Raw genomic sequence first — 16,889 nt, forward strand, 5'->3', positions numbered from 1 at the left:
TAAAATTGGGTAATTGGGCTTTGTACCATAATTGGGGTTTGGACAAAAGAATGACACTTGTGGAAATTAGACTATGGGCTATTAATGGGCTTTATATTTGTTTAACTAAATGATAGTTTGTTAATTTTAATAAAAAGATTTATAATTGGACGTCCATATAAATAACCATATACACTCGATCGGACACGATGGGCGGGGTATTTATATGTACGAATAATCGTTCATTTAACCGGACACGGGAATGGATTAATAGTCACTAGAATTATTAAAACATGTGTCGTTATTTTCTCCAAACCCCGATTATGGTACAAAGCCCAATTATCCAATTTTAGTAATTAGCCCAACATCATGATTACTTCGTTTTAAATAAGCATAATAATAACTTAGCTACGAGACATTAATGTAAAAAGGTTGAACATAACTTACGTTGATTAAAAATAGCGTAGCGTTACACGGACAGAATTTCGACTTATACCCTTACAACATTCGCTAACATACCCTTATTATTAGAAATTAAAATTAAAATTAAAATTAAAATATAAATTATATATATATATATATATATATATATATATATATATATATATATATATATATATATATATATATATATTTACGTACATAGATAGAGAGGATGGATATATGGATATTTAAAACGTCGAATTGCGCTGGCTTTTATAGGCCTTTTTGTCCAGGAAGACTCCATGAGTCGCGGCCTTTTTGGCCTTCAAACTTCGCAACTCGCGGAGTTTGTTTCTACAGCTCATCTCATTTTGGAACCTTTCTTGCCGACGGTTTTAATATATAAATATAATATATATATAATTTATATAATTAATTATATATTATATTATATTTATATACATAGTTAACTTGTAATTTTTAGTCCGTTGCGTCGAGCGTTGAGAGTTGACTCTGGTCCCGGTTCCGGATTTTCGAACGTCCTTGCGTACAATTTAATATCTTGTACGTTGCGCTTTGAATCTTGTACTCTTGTAATTCTGAGACGTTCTTATCAATAATTGGAACCTCTTTGATTGTATTTTGTACTTTTGAGCTTTTTGGTCGTTTGCGTCTTCAATTCGTCGAATCTGTCTTTTGTCTTCACCTTTTATTATTTAAACGAATATCACTTGTAAATAGAACAATTGCAACTAAAAGCTTGTCTTTCTTGAGGAATAATGCTATGAAATATATGTTCGTTTTTAGCATTATCAAATATTCCCACACTTGAGCGTTGCTTGTCCTCAAGCAATATAGTCTTGAAATATACTAGAATCACTTCTTTATTCTTCACACTTTGTACATCAGTGATTTCTATACGACGGTATAAACAATGGTAGTAACGATGTGGTTTAGAGTCCCACATGACTATAAAATTTAGATCCATTAAGGAAATTGGATCTTTATGAAAACATTTGATCTTTTTGAAAATTCAATCTAGCTTTTACCCTAGATAAGTTTTCCTGAATAACCCTTCACCGGTGTTTGCAAATTCTTTTTGTGGGTTTGGTGGGTTTCAGATTTGAAAATTTTAGCTCAAAACTTGCGGTTTTGTGTCACCTACTTGCTAACCTTGTATTGGGAAAGCAACACGTTCAGTTTACTTGCTCCGTATATTACCTTTCGATAAACTACCGTCCAGTTGTAAAGGAAAGCGTTGAACAAGCAACTGTTAAGGCAATGTCCCCTGACATGCTTTTAATTATGGTCTATAACGTGTCGGATGCAATTACTATCCTTGGTAGGAGCAATAGTAAAGCTCACCCTTATAATTTTTCGGTCTGGCACAAGGTCCTGTCTTTGACCATGCTATGCAACCACCTTTCTTACGGTTGACACCCGATTTGGTTCAGGTGACCTAATGAATTCCAGTTGAATTCCTAGGATTTTACGTTCAATGGTAATGAACGCATTGAAAATGGGTTTTCAGAAAACAAATCGGTTTGAAATTTTGATCAAAATATTTTCTCGTTCAAGCTCGAGTTTAGATATCATTGAATTCCATGAGTTTGTAATTCTCAATCTTTAAGGTCAATCTCTAGGATTGAGTAATATCAGTCTTAAATGCTGATTTTTAATCTTTAAGGAAATTATCCTTTCTGGAGATCTGATTCATTAGTCTTATCAAGCTAATTTGCACGGCGTCCTCCCCATTTTACGAGACAGATCCTCTCATGGTTAGGATAAGTCTGACCACTTGGCGACCCTATTTTATGCTGAGGTCCGTAGATTTCCTGCTGATTTTAGTGATGACTTTTCTAGATTTTTCGTCAACCTACAGCTGGTCTGGATGACAACTTCATGACCTAAATCAAGAAGCGTGTTTCTCTTTTGGAAGACTTTACTTCCTTTTAATGATGGAATTGATTCATCGTGTAGATCCATCTCTTCTTTTCTTTCATCGGGTAAAACAGTTAATTATCGCCCAAAACAAAAGTATTTTCAATTATTTGTACAAAAATATGTGATATATATTTTGAATAACTTGGTAAATTTTCCCACACTTGGCTTTTATTTTCTTTTATTTGCCTTTTTATTGTCCTCTATTTCATTTTAAATGGATTCTAACATTTTGGTTTGTTTCTCAATTTATGTCCTTTCCAAGGTAACAATAATTTCGGTGTTAACACCTAGTTTTATCGTTCATAAATATGTATAAACATGATTTTAAATTCATTTAGTTGAAAATTTTGAAAAATTTTACTAGAATTGGGTAGTCAGTATATAAGACTAGGGCTGTTCTTTGTTATCAGAAAGCACTAGATTCTAATACAACTACTGCTTTACTAGTATTTTTAATGGTAATCAAGTGTTTAAATCAAAAATTTCCCTTGGTGTCGCATCTCGAGCCTCTTGAATCTCAATTCTTCTACATGAACTGCTCCCACTGTTGTTAGCATTTTCAAGAAACTCTGCATGGTGTGTCTCGATAATTCTAGTATTGTTAGACGGGCAATAGATATGTAACCCTTATATCATTATGGGTACTCAATGAAGGAGAAACTAATGTTTTTTTTAGGTCTAATTTTCGTGTTCAGGATTGTATAGCTTTGTTTCGGATAGACATCACCTAAACCCGCAAATATTATAAACTGGGGTTTCTTCATGTCCAGATTTCATATGGTGTAGTAAAATCATCAATGTAAATACTGAATGATTTATGACCACCAATGCTCAAAGAAAAACATCCACATAATGCTAATAATCCGGTACTTCGCGTGGCACCCTTCTTATTTCCTTTGGTCATATGGGCCTATATGCATTCTACACATTGTTCAAAATATGAGAAAATGTGATGTGGTAGAAATTCATCTTTCAGAAGTCTAGTCATTATGTTTCGTGAAATGTGACCTAAACGTTGGTGCCACAATATTGATGAGGTTTCTAGATCTCAATTTCACTTATTATGAATTACATTCTCATTACCATTAAATGATAATAGAGATTCTGAAGAATGATCATCTAAACATAACTTGAAGAGGTTTCCCTCAAGACAATCATTTCCAACAACACGAGAAACTTTAAACTAATATATACTTTATTGTATCCAACATAAATACAAAGTCTTCAATATTTAGTTTAGATACATATATTAAGTTTAGAGTCATGATGAGTACATAAAGAGTTCCATAATGATTTAAACAATTGCCATCTTCAAATATTAATGAAAAGGTTCCAACAACTTCTACGTTTAAATCAACTCCATTCTCGACTTTAACCGTTTGTTGGTTTCCTTTAATGTACGCATTGTACGGAATTTCAATAAAAAATTAGCAATGTATCATGACTAATAGTTAATACACCATGAATTAATATGGACATTAATTGAAAGATTCGAATATAAATCTTTTGTTGCTAGTCATTCCTTGAATTATGGACAGTCCTTTTGAATACGCTTTCTTATGATAAAATTTATATTTTAGACCGCCTTGGAATGAGCTAGTACTTGCACCTGATTTCAGGATTTTATGTGGAGTATAATTATCTCCACTTGAACCTTTCCCCTTCTATGAGCCCATTCTCTTATTGGGTATATGAAAGCAATCTGAGCGACACAGGTAATTTTTTATTTATTTTTTTTACTTTGAGGCGTTCTTCCTCTTGCACACATATGATAATCAGTTCGCTCATTTTCCATTGTACCTTTTATGTATTGTAATTGATCTTTAAAAGACCAAATTGCATAGGGACAATGTCATAATGAAAATGAACTAAGGAAACCTTTATTGATATCCATGTCCATGCCATTCAGTTTATTTTCCATATCGCTCATCATCATAATGTTCTCATATACACAATAACCCCGTCATACTTGGTAGTCAACATTTTGAGAATCAAAATGCTTGTATGGGCTTTTGAAGTCCCCTTAAATTGTTCCTCTATGGAGCTTAAGTATTTCTTTGCATTCTCAAAGTCAAGAATGACTCCTCGAATAGCAACGAATATAAAGTTTTTAATGATCATGAGAGACATACGATTAGATCGCTCCCATTGTTCATGAGCCTACTAGCATAAGTAAGTGCAATGGGAGGATCAGTACAAAGCGCATGATCAAGGTCCATTACTTCAAGAGTAAGTTTCACTTGATCTCTTCATGTTGTTGGTACCAATTAAGGGTTCAATTATGGATAAATGACCCGTATTGGAAGTACAGATAGATGTCGACACATACTAATCTTAATGTACGCTCAAATATAGCTAATGACATTAATGGGATATAAATAAGTAAAGTCAAGTATTTTAGTAAAACATAAAACCTATTATGAACACCAAAATAATAGGCATATAAGATGTTGTGCTCTATTATCAACCTCACGTTGGTTTAGTTGATAATAGATCCATTAAACATCTTTAAATAAACTAAGCATTCATGCATATTATATATCACCGTTAGGCATAAACGTAACATACATGCTAATCATGCTTATTATATATTTCATTGTTCAAGTTTACACACAAATAGCCGTTGGGCAGAAACGTAATATAAATACTAATTATGCTTAATATATAATTCATTGTTCAAGTTATCACACAACTAGCCGTAATATGCATACTAATTATTACTCATTGATAGTATTATGACAATGATAATTTGTAATTTCAACATTGCTCTTGATACCACATGTTGATTAATTTATAATATCATACACGATCAATCATAACATGTAATCACAACTTGATAAGAATATGAAAGAAGACTTACTTGATGGAAGAATCGTTCTGCAATTAGGATTTGATGATGAAGCCATTAGGGTTAATCAATTCCTGAAGCAATATCAATAATCCGATGGAGGGATTTCTTATTCTCTTGAATAATGGTGTTCTTGGTAATCAGAGAGAAAAGAGAGAAAGAACGTGATTTGATATTGTCCAGGAAACCACAACCCTAATATTTATATATTTGTATTACAGTTATTTCCATCAAATAACTATAATATTAGTTAGGGGTACATTATGTCATTTAGGAAACATGAGGGGGCAAACTGATAATGGTAATGAAGGCCACATAAAATATGACGGGTCTAACAATTCTTTGTTATAAGTACCACCTTTATTACCAACCAACGGTTGGACATCACATCTAAAGTGATCGATCGTATCATTCATAATTTTATACGAACTTGAAACTTACATCCCACCAAAATGGTATATATGATGAGGTCAAAATCTCTCCATTGTTGTATCAATTAACGAATTTCCCGTGAAGTGTAGTTGTCAATATTAATGGATCAATGAGTTTTCTAACATACATATTGTTACCTTCACGTCATGATGTTTAATTTTTAGAATGTCACATGCGCCAAACTAAATTCGTAGACTGATAGATATGGTTTTTGTGCCAGAATGTCTAAACCTAACACGGTCAATCTATATCCCATTCTTCGGGTATAATTTTCTTTGATCAAAGATCGACAGTTCTTTCCCTCTTTTGTCATTAGGAGTGATCAGACTATGAACTATTCCCGTGTTTAGATCCTTGAAGGCTTGCGAGAAGCTAAAGCTAAAAAGTATTACAAAAGGCTACAAAATAAAACGAAGTTAAAAAGACATTACAAGAAAACAAACAAGCAAAATGGAAAAAATAAGATTACATAGGATAACTTAGCCAGAAAGTCCAAGTGGGTGCAAAATTGCTTCTTGCCTTTTATAAGTTCACAGTAATTGAACTATGAACACCAGACTCTCAATTGAACAATAAATAAGAATTATAAGAACAAGAATTGAGAGAACACGATATGAAATATATGTTTTATAATATTGATCGTGCCAAAAGATACAATCAGAAAGCAAACCGTACATCCCTATTTATACATATTAACACCAAATCTAGAGATTTGGTTTCCAAAACAACTTGGCTAAAAATAAGGAAAAGATAAACTTAATATTTAACAAATATGCAAATCACTTCTAAATTTAATCTTATGGAGATAACACCGAATCAAAACATATCTTCTTAATATTTAAACATATCTCCAGAATCTTCCTTAGCTTAGCCATCAAGAAATCTTCAAATCGTTGACTTAAGAAACAAGAGAGTCTGCAACCTCAGACTCTAAAACTCCAGACTCTTAAATCTCCAAAATGATTTTGACTCATCAGATTATTATTTTCATTTTCCCAACAATCTCCCCCTATCTGATGATGTCAAAACAACCTGTTCACCACCTTAGCATACTCTTTTTCAATAAGCTTACACTTGCTCTTCATATGAGGAATTTTCTTCAACATATTCAGCTTGCTATACAAGTGTTTTAACAATTGCACCCTGAAAGGAGATGTTTGCTCTGTTTCACACCTGGACAAAAGATTAATCAACATATCAATGCTTGCCTCTTCAAACTGATCACATCTAATCAACATCTTTTGATAGTAGTCTTAATCATCAAGCCATCCAAGTATTCTTAACCTTCTATCTGGCGAATGAGTCATTGTAAGCAATAGAATCACACCTTCAAACTCAGATTTATCAACCTCAACCTTGACAACATCACCTTCATATCTTCTGAATCTAAATCTCTTGTTCATCTGAGCCCTCAAATCACCCTCTGCCCTTTGCATAGCAGCAGCCACAACAGCACTAGAACTCCCCTGAATATCACCAACATCACCAACAGTTATATTCTCCCCCTCAACCTGATGCTCCCCCTCAATTTGAGCTCTCCTTGATTGCTCCCCCTCAACACCTGCAAAACCTGCATCTGCAGTACCTGCATCATCTGACCTCTTTTTCTTTTCTCCCCCTTTTTGACATCATCTAAAGGAAAAGAAGATATGACCTTCCAGATTTCAGTTTGTTGATTTTTTTAGGGAACAAATATCATAAGCAAACCCAGTAAAGCATTGTCTCAGTTCATCAACACCAACCATTCGTTTTTCCAGCTCAGCCAACCTATGATTAATTTCTGTAACAGACCCTGAACCACCTGCACTAGACAACCCCTGCATATCCCCAACCAACCTCCTTACCTCCAACAACTCATCTTTGGAAACAAAATTATTATTAAAGTTAAGATTATTAATCTTAGACTGCACACCAGAGAGCTTGTCATCAAACTCCTTAGTCAACTTGGTCAAAGCCTGATGTAGGCCAACCATGGTGACTGGTGCCTCAGTCTGAGAAGTAGTGCCAGAAGATAAGGATAGGGTTGGTATGTCCTCACAGCCTTCCTGTTGAAAAGTAGGGCGATCTTTGGACATAGAAGGATTTGAGGCCTGTATCACACCCTGTGACATGAGTGTAACATTGGCAGCCTGTGCAAGAATGTGTAAGGATGGAACATTTTGGATGGGTAGTGACAGAATTAAGTCTGGGGTAACGGTTGGCTTGGTCATTGCAGCTGGTTTTTGGATTTGGTTATTTGAGTCCAGGATTGGGACTTCTTCAAATAAGTCAACTGAGTGGGTTTCTTCAGTGACTGTAATGAGGGTATCCAAGTTTACTATCCTATCAGGTTTAGGTTGGGTCAAAGCACTGCCTTCACCAACCTTTAGCAGAGGTGATGAAGTAGTACTAGAAGCACCTTGCTTAGTGAATTTTTGAGGTGAATTCACAAGTGCTGTAACATCTAAGGTTTTAAGTATGGTGGTATTCTCAATATGAACTGTTGAGTTCATAAGGTTGGTTAAATGGAGATTTTGTTCAGTAGCAGCAGGAGAAGATGGGTTAGAATGAGGTGGGATTTCCTCATTCATATCCTCAGCCTGCTCTGTATGTGTAACATCATGGGGTGGAGTATACCGTTAATTCCAATGATACCAAAAAGGCTCTCGTTATTGGTTTTAACCCCAATAAGGCTCTAGTGTGCTGTTCATCCGCGGGTTACAAGCTTGTGTATTCAAAGTTGTTCCCTATTTCGAAACAACCACACGTCGAGTAAAATTATCGAGCCAACTAAACCCGGTGTCGGTGTATGGCGGAAAAGATACTCGAGAATGGCAATTTGTACAATCAATTCAATTCAATTCTGGGGTAACAACTCGGACTTCGATTGCTCAGAATCTGCAGGTTGGTCTGCACGGCCAAGATTGATCCAATGCATTATAGCAAAAAGTTATCAAAAATATTGACACAATCATTATCAAATTAATACTCCTGACAAAAATTTTCAAAAGGTTACCATTAACTCCCTTCATTAATACCAAATTTGACCCTTTTATTTTAGGAAATAGAATAAAGAAAAAAAAATTTAACCTAAAAACGAAATTTAAAAAAAAAAAAACTTTATTTGACTAAAGAAGGAAACAAATTTATACACAAAAATACACTTGAGTAAACTTTCCCAGACTCTGAACAATATTACGTTACCCAGACTCTAAGAAAATAATTCAGACTCAAGAAATATCATCACTGGACAACATTTCAATAGATGGATTTAACATTCCAAGTTGTCCAAAAAGATAGAAATGCCTTTTCTCAGGAAGTGCTTTAGTGAAAATATCTGCCAATTGATCTTTAGTACCAATATGCTTTAAAAACACTTTGCCCTTCTCAACACAATCTCTTATAAAATGGTGCCTGATTTCAATATGCTTGGTTCTGGAGTGAAACACTGGATTCTCAGTAATAGCAATTGCACTTTCATTATCACACATTATTGGAGTTTTGGTTAATGTTAACCCAAAATTCAAAAGTTAATGTTGCATCCAAAGTAATTGAGCACAACAACTTCCTGCAGCAACATATTCAGCTTCTGCTGTGAACGTGGCCACAGAATTCTGCTTTTTACTAGACCAGCTGACCAATTTTCCACCTAGCAATTGACATCCACCAGAAGTGCTTTTTCTGTCTAATTTGCAACCTGCATAGTCTGCATCAGTGTAACCAATTAGATCAAACCCTGACTCTTTGGAGTACCAAAGATCCAGGTTAGGGGTACCTTTTAAGTACCTAAAAATTCTTTTCACAGCTTTATAATGAGACTCCCTAGGATCTGATTGGTAACGTGCACAAAGACATGTAGTAAACATTATATCAGGTCTACTAGCAGTTAAGTATAGCAAAGATCCAATCATACCTCTATAGGTTGATTGACAAGTGAGTTTTCTAGATTCATCTTTATCAAGCTTTTCAGAAACACTCATTGGAGTTCTTAAAGTAGAACAATTTTTAAAACCAAATTTAGTTAACATGTCAGAAATGTAGTTACTTTGATTAATAAAAATGCCTTCAGAACTCTGTTTAATTTGCAACTCAAGAAAATAGTTTAAAGTACATAAATTGCCCATTCTATACTCTTCCGACATAATGTCAGAAAACCATTTTCTTAAATGTGGATTAGTAGACCCAAAAATAATGTCATCAACATAAATTTGAACAAGTAACACAGCACCTTTGTCTTTTTTGATAAATAAAGTCTTGTCAATGGCTCCTCTGGAAAAATTCTTTTCTAGAAGAAATGTTGACAAGGTATCATACCAGGCTCTGGGAGCTTGCTTCAGACCATACAAAGCTATCTTCAATCTGTAAACATGCTTAGGAAATTTCTTACTTACAAAACCAGGAGGTTGTTTCACATACACCTCTTCTTGCAATTTACATTCAGAAAAGCACTCTTCACATCCATTTGAAATACCTTAAAATTTTTGTGTGCAGCATATGCCAGAAACAGTCTAATAGCTTCAATTCTAGCAACAGGAGCAAAAGTCTCATCATAATCTATTCCTTCTTCTTGTCTATACCCTTGAGCCACTACCCTTGCTTTATTTCTAATCACAATACCATCTTTATCAACCTTGTTTCTGTAAACCCATTTAGTGCCAATTGCAGTTTTACCATCAGGTTTTGGAACCAACTCCCATACATCATTCCTTTCAAATTCTGTCAACTCTTCAGTCATAGCCTCAACCCAATCATTGTCAGCAAATGCTTCATATACATCTTTGGGCTCAATTAGTGAAAGAAAACAAGAAAAGAAGTAGTAGTTTGCAATAGCAAAGTCAGACACATGTGTCTGAGAAGAAGAGCTAGGTTTAGGCAAACCAGTAGGAACCACAACATAATCCTCAAGATGCTTTGGAGGAACTATATTTCTAGATGATTTTCTAGTAGGAACAGCAGGATCCAAGGTGGTATTTGATGACTGATCACCCTCTTGAATAACAAAAGACTCATCTTTTTGTGAAACTTCTTCTGTATGAGAATTATCTGCAGAATCATTTTTCAACCCAGACAAATTAGGTTCATCTAACTCAGACTCTGAATCCAGAGTCTGAACACTGTTTCCAGAAATTAAATTTGACAATTCACCAAGTGCAGATTGCTCAGTGCTGGATGTCTGATCCATTTCTATAGAACTTTCATCAAAAGAAACATTAATGGATTCTTCAATCTTCATTCTCCTCTGATTATAAACTCTATAAGCTTTAGAAACAGAAGAATATCCCATAAATACACCTTCATCAGATTTTGGCCTCATCTTATCAAGCTGATCTCTTTGATTTAAAATGTAGCACTTACACCCAAATACATGGAAGTAATGAATAGTAGGCACCTTTTTATGGTATAACTCATAAGGAGTTTTGCCATGCTTCTTCACAATCAAGGATCTGTTTTGAGTAAAACATGATGTATTAACTGCTTCTGCCCAGAACCTTAGTGCAACATTTGATTGACATAACATGGTTCTGGCTGCTTCAATAAGGGTTCTATTTCTTCTTTCAGCAACTCCATTTTATTGTGGAGTTCTAACAGCAGAGAAATTTTGACCAATTTCAGACTCTTCACAAAAGTCAATTAATGTAACATTTTTGAACTCAGTACCATGATCACTTCTCAACTATTTAACAAGAACACCTTTTTGAACCTGCTCTCTCTTGATCAAATTAATGATTTCTTCGGGAGCATCACTTTTTGCAGCTAAGAAAATAACCCATGTAAATCTAGAATACTCATCAACAATTACCAGAGTATATCTTTTCCCACCTAGACTACTAGTGTTCATTGGACCAAACAGATCCATATGAAGCATGTGAAGTGGATCACTAATAGTAGCTAGAGTTTTTGAGGGAAACTTTTCTTTGGTCTGTTTACCCATAATACAAGCAGAACAAGGTTTATCTTTCTTGAAAGGCTATTGAGGCAGACCTCTAACAAGCTTCTTTTTGGAAAGCTCATTAATGTTTTTGAAATTGAGATGAAAAAGCCTTTTGTGCCAAAGCCAATTGAGCTCAGGGACAGTCTGAGAGTACAGACATGTCTCAATTTCAGCATCCACAGATTCTAGATCCAGCATATACACATTTTGAAATTTACAGGCCACAAGTTTTGGTCTTCCTTTAGGATCATAAATAATACCAGCTTTCTTCTTAATTCTGATTTCACAGTCTTCATCAGCAATTTGGCTCACACTCAGCAGATTATGCTTCAGCCCTTCAACTAAAGCAACTTTCTTAAATGTAACACTTCCAGCTTTAACAGTACCATAACCAATAGTCTTTGCAACAGAATTATCACCATATCTTACAGAAGGACCTTTTTCTTCAACAAACCTTACAAGATGCTCTTTGCATCCAGTCATGTGTCTTGAGCAACCACTATCCAGATACCACATGTTACCCTGTTACACAAGACACAAACAAAAGAAAATGGTTAGTTTTTAAGGGGAACCCACTTTTCAGTGGGTTCAGTTGGAGTGCTCTTCACTCTCCAAACAAAATATTTGTTCCCAATCTAAATCAACTTGTCCTTAACTGTATTCAAAACATTTTCACAAACTTTAGGTTTCCATACCTTCTTAATTTTCTCAGAAAAACAAGATGTTCTTTTAACTGAAGGTTTTTCTTGACTCTTGATTTTTTCATTGAGTTTTGAAATTTTCCTTTTGAGTTTTTGAATAGTTTTAGCTTGTTTTGGCTTTGACCTTCTTTTAGTTAATACTTTTGGATCTGGACAAGTGTCAGTCTCAGAGGATGATTCAGAGTTGCTTTTGCTACTTGACTCTTGGGTGTCAGACTCTAGGTCAGAACATACACTATTATTTTCAGAGACTAAACTATTAGAGTCTGAAGGTTTCTAAAGTTCAGACTCTAGTGGATTTCTGCTTTCAAGTATTATAGTCTCAGAAGGTTCAACAGGATCTAAAGATCTTACAAAAGCATTAGTTAAAATCTTTTTATCACCATCAAATTTTACAAAAGTGTTAGGTAAAATGTCAGGCTTGAATACAATAGGATCAACTTCCACATTATTATCTAATATGTAGTTTTCACCTAGTATAGCTTTGACATCATTTGGAATTTGTTTGACAATAGCATCAGAATTCTTTTTGGAAGAAACACACCAAGATTTACAAATTGTTTCATAGTGTTTTGACCTTTTTATTGATTTTCCTAATTCTGTATTTAACCATTTAGTTTCTTCTGTGTATGCCATTTTATAAGTGTCAAGTTCTGCCTCACATTTTTGCAATTCTTTAATTTCAGCATCTTTGTTTTTGATGACATTTTTAAGATAAAAAATTTATGTTCTTAACCTATCAATATCTTCTAAACACCACTTAAAGTCAAGCAACAAGTACTGAAACATTCTCACTTTTTCATTATCAAGATAATTCACAAAGTTTTGTACCTTATAGGAAGAAGCTTTATTGCAAGTAGAGTCCTTATCCATCATCTCAACAGCTTTCAGATCTTCCTCAAACTTGCTAGAACCACCATCCCTTTCAATTACAGCCATATCTGGAGTAGTAATAGTACTGATAAGAAAAATATGGATCGTTTTAAAGATCACCGAGATAGGATTTACACCTTTCCCGCTCTGATACCAGTTATAAGTTCACAGTAATTGAACTATGAACACCAGACTCTCAATTGAACAATAAATAAGAATTATAAGAACAAGAATTGAGAGAACACGATATGAAATATATGTTTTATAATATTGATCGTGCCAAAAGATACAATCAGAAAGCAAACCGTACATCCCTATTTATACAGATTAACACCAAATCTAGAGATTTGGTTTCCAAAACAACTTGGCTAAAAATAAGGAAAAAATAAACTTAATATTTAACAAATATGCAAATCACTTCTAAATTTAATCTTCTGGAGATAACACCGAATCAAAACATATCTTCTTAATATTTAAACATATCTCCAGAATCTTCCTTAGCTTAGCAATCAAGAAATCTTCAAATCGTTGACTTAAGAAACACCAGAGTCTGCAACCTCAGACTCTAAAACTCCAGACTCTTAAATCTGCAAAATGCTTTTGACTCATCAGATTATTATTTTCATTTTCCCAACACCTTTAGCTACGAGAAAGAAGAGAGCCTTATGTTGTCGAAAAGCTCACATTCTTTAATCAGATTAGAGCAGTGTAAAGAGTCATTCCGTAGTCTCCAAAGCCACCACAGCACAACATTAATAATACAATAAAGGCGGGACTTCCTGGAAATGGATCCAGTGATGGAATCCATCCAAGTAAAAATGTCTCCGATGGTGATAATCGTTGGCCAGTCCATGTTCAATTCGTTCAAATCTTTATAAGCCTCCAAATCATAACTTTTTGGTATGTATTTTGTTTTGCAATGTTACCTATAAAATTAATTATGAGATTTTGCTAATGCCAATATATATTAAGGTATTTGATATCTTCTTTAAACAATTTAATTAATCGGTTAATTTAACAAACCTAGAAATAAGTCCAAGTGACATAGCACATGACAAGTTAAATAAAAATGTTTACGAGATAATTGCAGTTTAGAGGAATAAAATTTTGTTTTAAAATGAAGGTACTGTAAGTCTGAAAGAAATCTTGGTTTGAGAGTCCTGTTTGGTGTTACTTAAATTCTTATGTCGATCTATTCCATTATCACTTAACAAATAAGGGACCATGCAACTTTGTACACCATTACTTATTTGTAAAGTCTCCACCATCTTTCTAGTGTAGTGCAATCATCATATTAATATTCCACTACTCGATGAATAGTCGGCCGCGTTATCTTCCTATAATTCTATAATTCTAAGAAAAAATTAATAAATTGTAATTCATCAACTTCTTTCACTTGTAGAAAAGTATAGAGTCGAATTCATGATTTGAAGTTAATGGTGGCTTTATAGTATTAAAAATAAGTAGTCCTCAATAAGTCAGTCAAGATTTAAGAATAAGAGAGACGGATATTTAAATAAGAAAAATCAATAACAAATTAAAAATTTATTGCTACTAAAAAATAAAAACGAAACTACTTTAATAAAAAAACATACGACTTATATAATAATATATGTCACAAATAAGTTTTTCAATAAGAAAATAGATTAAAGTTTGCCACATCGATCTATAGCCTCATTGAATAATTTATCATTGGTAATAATTGGTTAGAACAATGGTATAAGTTAAATATTTATAAACATATATACACTATAAATAAGTTATTTTAAAAAATACCTTGGAATTTGAAGTCGAACATGTCTGCGTTTCTTGAAAGTAAAATCATCTATTATCTCATCAGTAGAAAATTTTTCTGAGATATATTCTCAAAGTAAGGACTCGAACAATTTTTAAAAAAATCATTACTCATAGTGATACGTAGTCTTTTTTTAATGATTTTATTGATGTGAAAACTTTGTTCTGCATTACGCTCATTGCTCATTACCAAATTAATTTTTGACCCAACTAAGAGATCAAATCAAAAACTTTTACAACATATATGCTATAATTATTCATTTTATACGAGTATATGGTCGGATTGCATCCGTGCGAGAGACATTAAAAAAAAAAAAAAATATATATATATATATATATATATATATATATATATATATATATATATATATATATATATATATATATATATATATATATATATATATATATATATATTGGTAGGATCAAGAGGGAAGTAACCATTCGGGGGGAAGTGGGAGAAGCAAAAACTTTTTTTTTTCGTTTTTTGAAAAAACTTTGTTCACGAACATTATAGATGAGATGAAAATATGAACATTTAGCAGAGACACTTTGTGATAAATGTTTTTATTTTGGCGGAAAAATGCTCGAAGAAGTAATATATAACAATTATCGAGTTTTTCGAGCGTATTTTGAGGTTTTAGCTATTGGGGTTTAGATATTAGGGTTTAGATATTAGGGTTTATAGGGTTTAGATATTAGGGTTTAGAAATTTAGGGTTTAGGGTTTAGATTTAGGGTTTAGATTTAGGATTTAGATTGAGTTTTTAACACGAACGGTTTAGAGTTTAGGATTTAGGGTTTAGGGTTTGGTGTTTTGGGTTTATGGAATAAACCCTAAACCCTAAACCCTAAACTCTAAATCGGGCTAAATTTTACTTCACAAAACATGGAAAAAAAACGTTCATATTCTTCATGAACAATATTATCTTGAATGTTATTTTTGTCGATCGTTTTTCCGCCTAAATAATAACATTCATCACGAAGTGTCTCTTCTAAATGTTCATATTTTCGTGTGATCTTGATGCCGGAAAAAAAAATTCAAAAAAACGAAAAAAAAAAATTTGCTTCCCCCCGCTTCCCCCCGATTGGTTACTTCCCCATTGATCATGCCCATATATTCGTGGGTTCCCGAAGTTGGGTGTTGGTTCAATTGGGTGGATTTCAGTTTCATTCGTAGGAACTTGAATCGTGCAAGAATGGAGATTTATTTGTGAGGTAATGTGTAGGTAGAGGTTTAACATGCTAATTGACGGGTAAGTGAGTAATTAGGTGCTTAAGTGTTAGTTACGTTGATTTATTTGTTGTTTGTTTCCTAACTAGAAATAAGACGGACCGCGCGTTGCTGCGGCTCCGTTTTATGCATTTTTGGTGGTGTGGTGTGGTGTGTCGTGTGTTTTGCTGCACAGTATTGTGTGTGCTTGTGTGTGTTGTTTACCTTGATATGTATTAGAAACAATCAAGATAAAAAAGAAATATATACTTGTTGATCAGTATATCTAAAAAGATTAACATTCTTATAAATCATACAACTAATGTGTAGTAACTCCATTCTCAAAGCTAATGACCATGTGCACATGATTGAGTGGTATGATCTTACTCCGAAAGTTGAAGGGCTTTGCGAAAGCAAGAATGCGAGTGTTCTTCTGTTGTATTTTTTTTTCTTCCGGATTATCAAATCTGGTGCTGTTTAAAGTTGATGATGGGTCCGATGCATAATTTTTTTTAGCTGCTTACCATTGCGAAAATTAATTCATATAAATGAAATGTACTTATTATGCCACGTTGGGGTTCAAGTAATAGTGGGTCGCTGTTGAGCTCGTTAGCTTCACTTTGCCTGCGAAAATGTATACTTAGTATTTTGGTTAATGACGTTGTTGGTATATTAGCCAGAAAAAATGTAAACTGACTTTGTGGTTCATAAATGCTAGTGTATATTGATAGTAATTATCACCTGGATACAGGCATTGGCAAAGGCAGATGCT

The sequence above is a fragment of the Rutidosis leptorrhynchoides genome, chromosome 8, assembly GCF_046630445.1.
Source record: "Rutidosis leptorrhynchoides isolate AG116_Rl617_1_P2 chromosome 8, CSIRO_AGI_Rlap_v1, whole genome shotgun sequence".
In the NCBI taxonomy this organism is placed as follows: domain Eukaryota; kingdom Viridiplantae; phylum Streptophyta; class Magnoliopsida; order Asterales; family Asteraceae; genus Rutidosis; species Rutidosis leptorrhynchoides.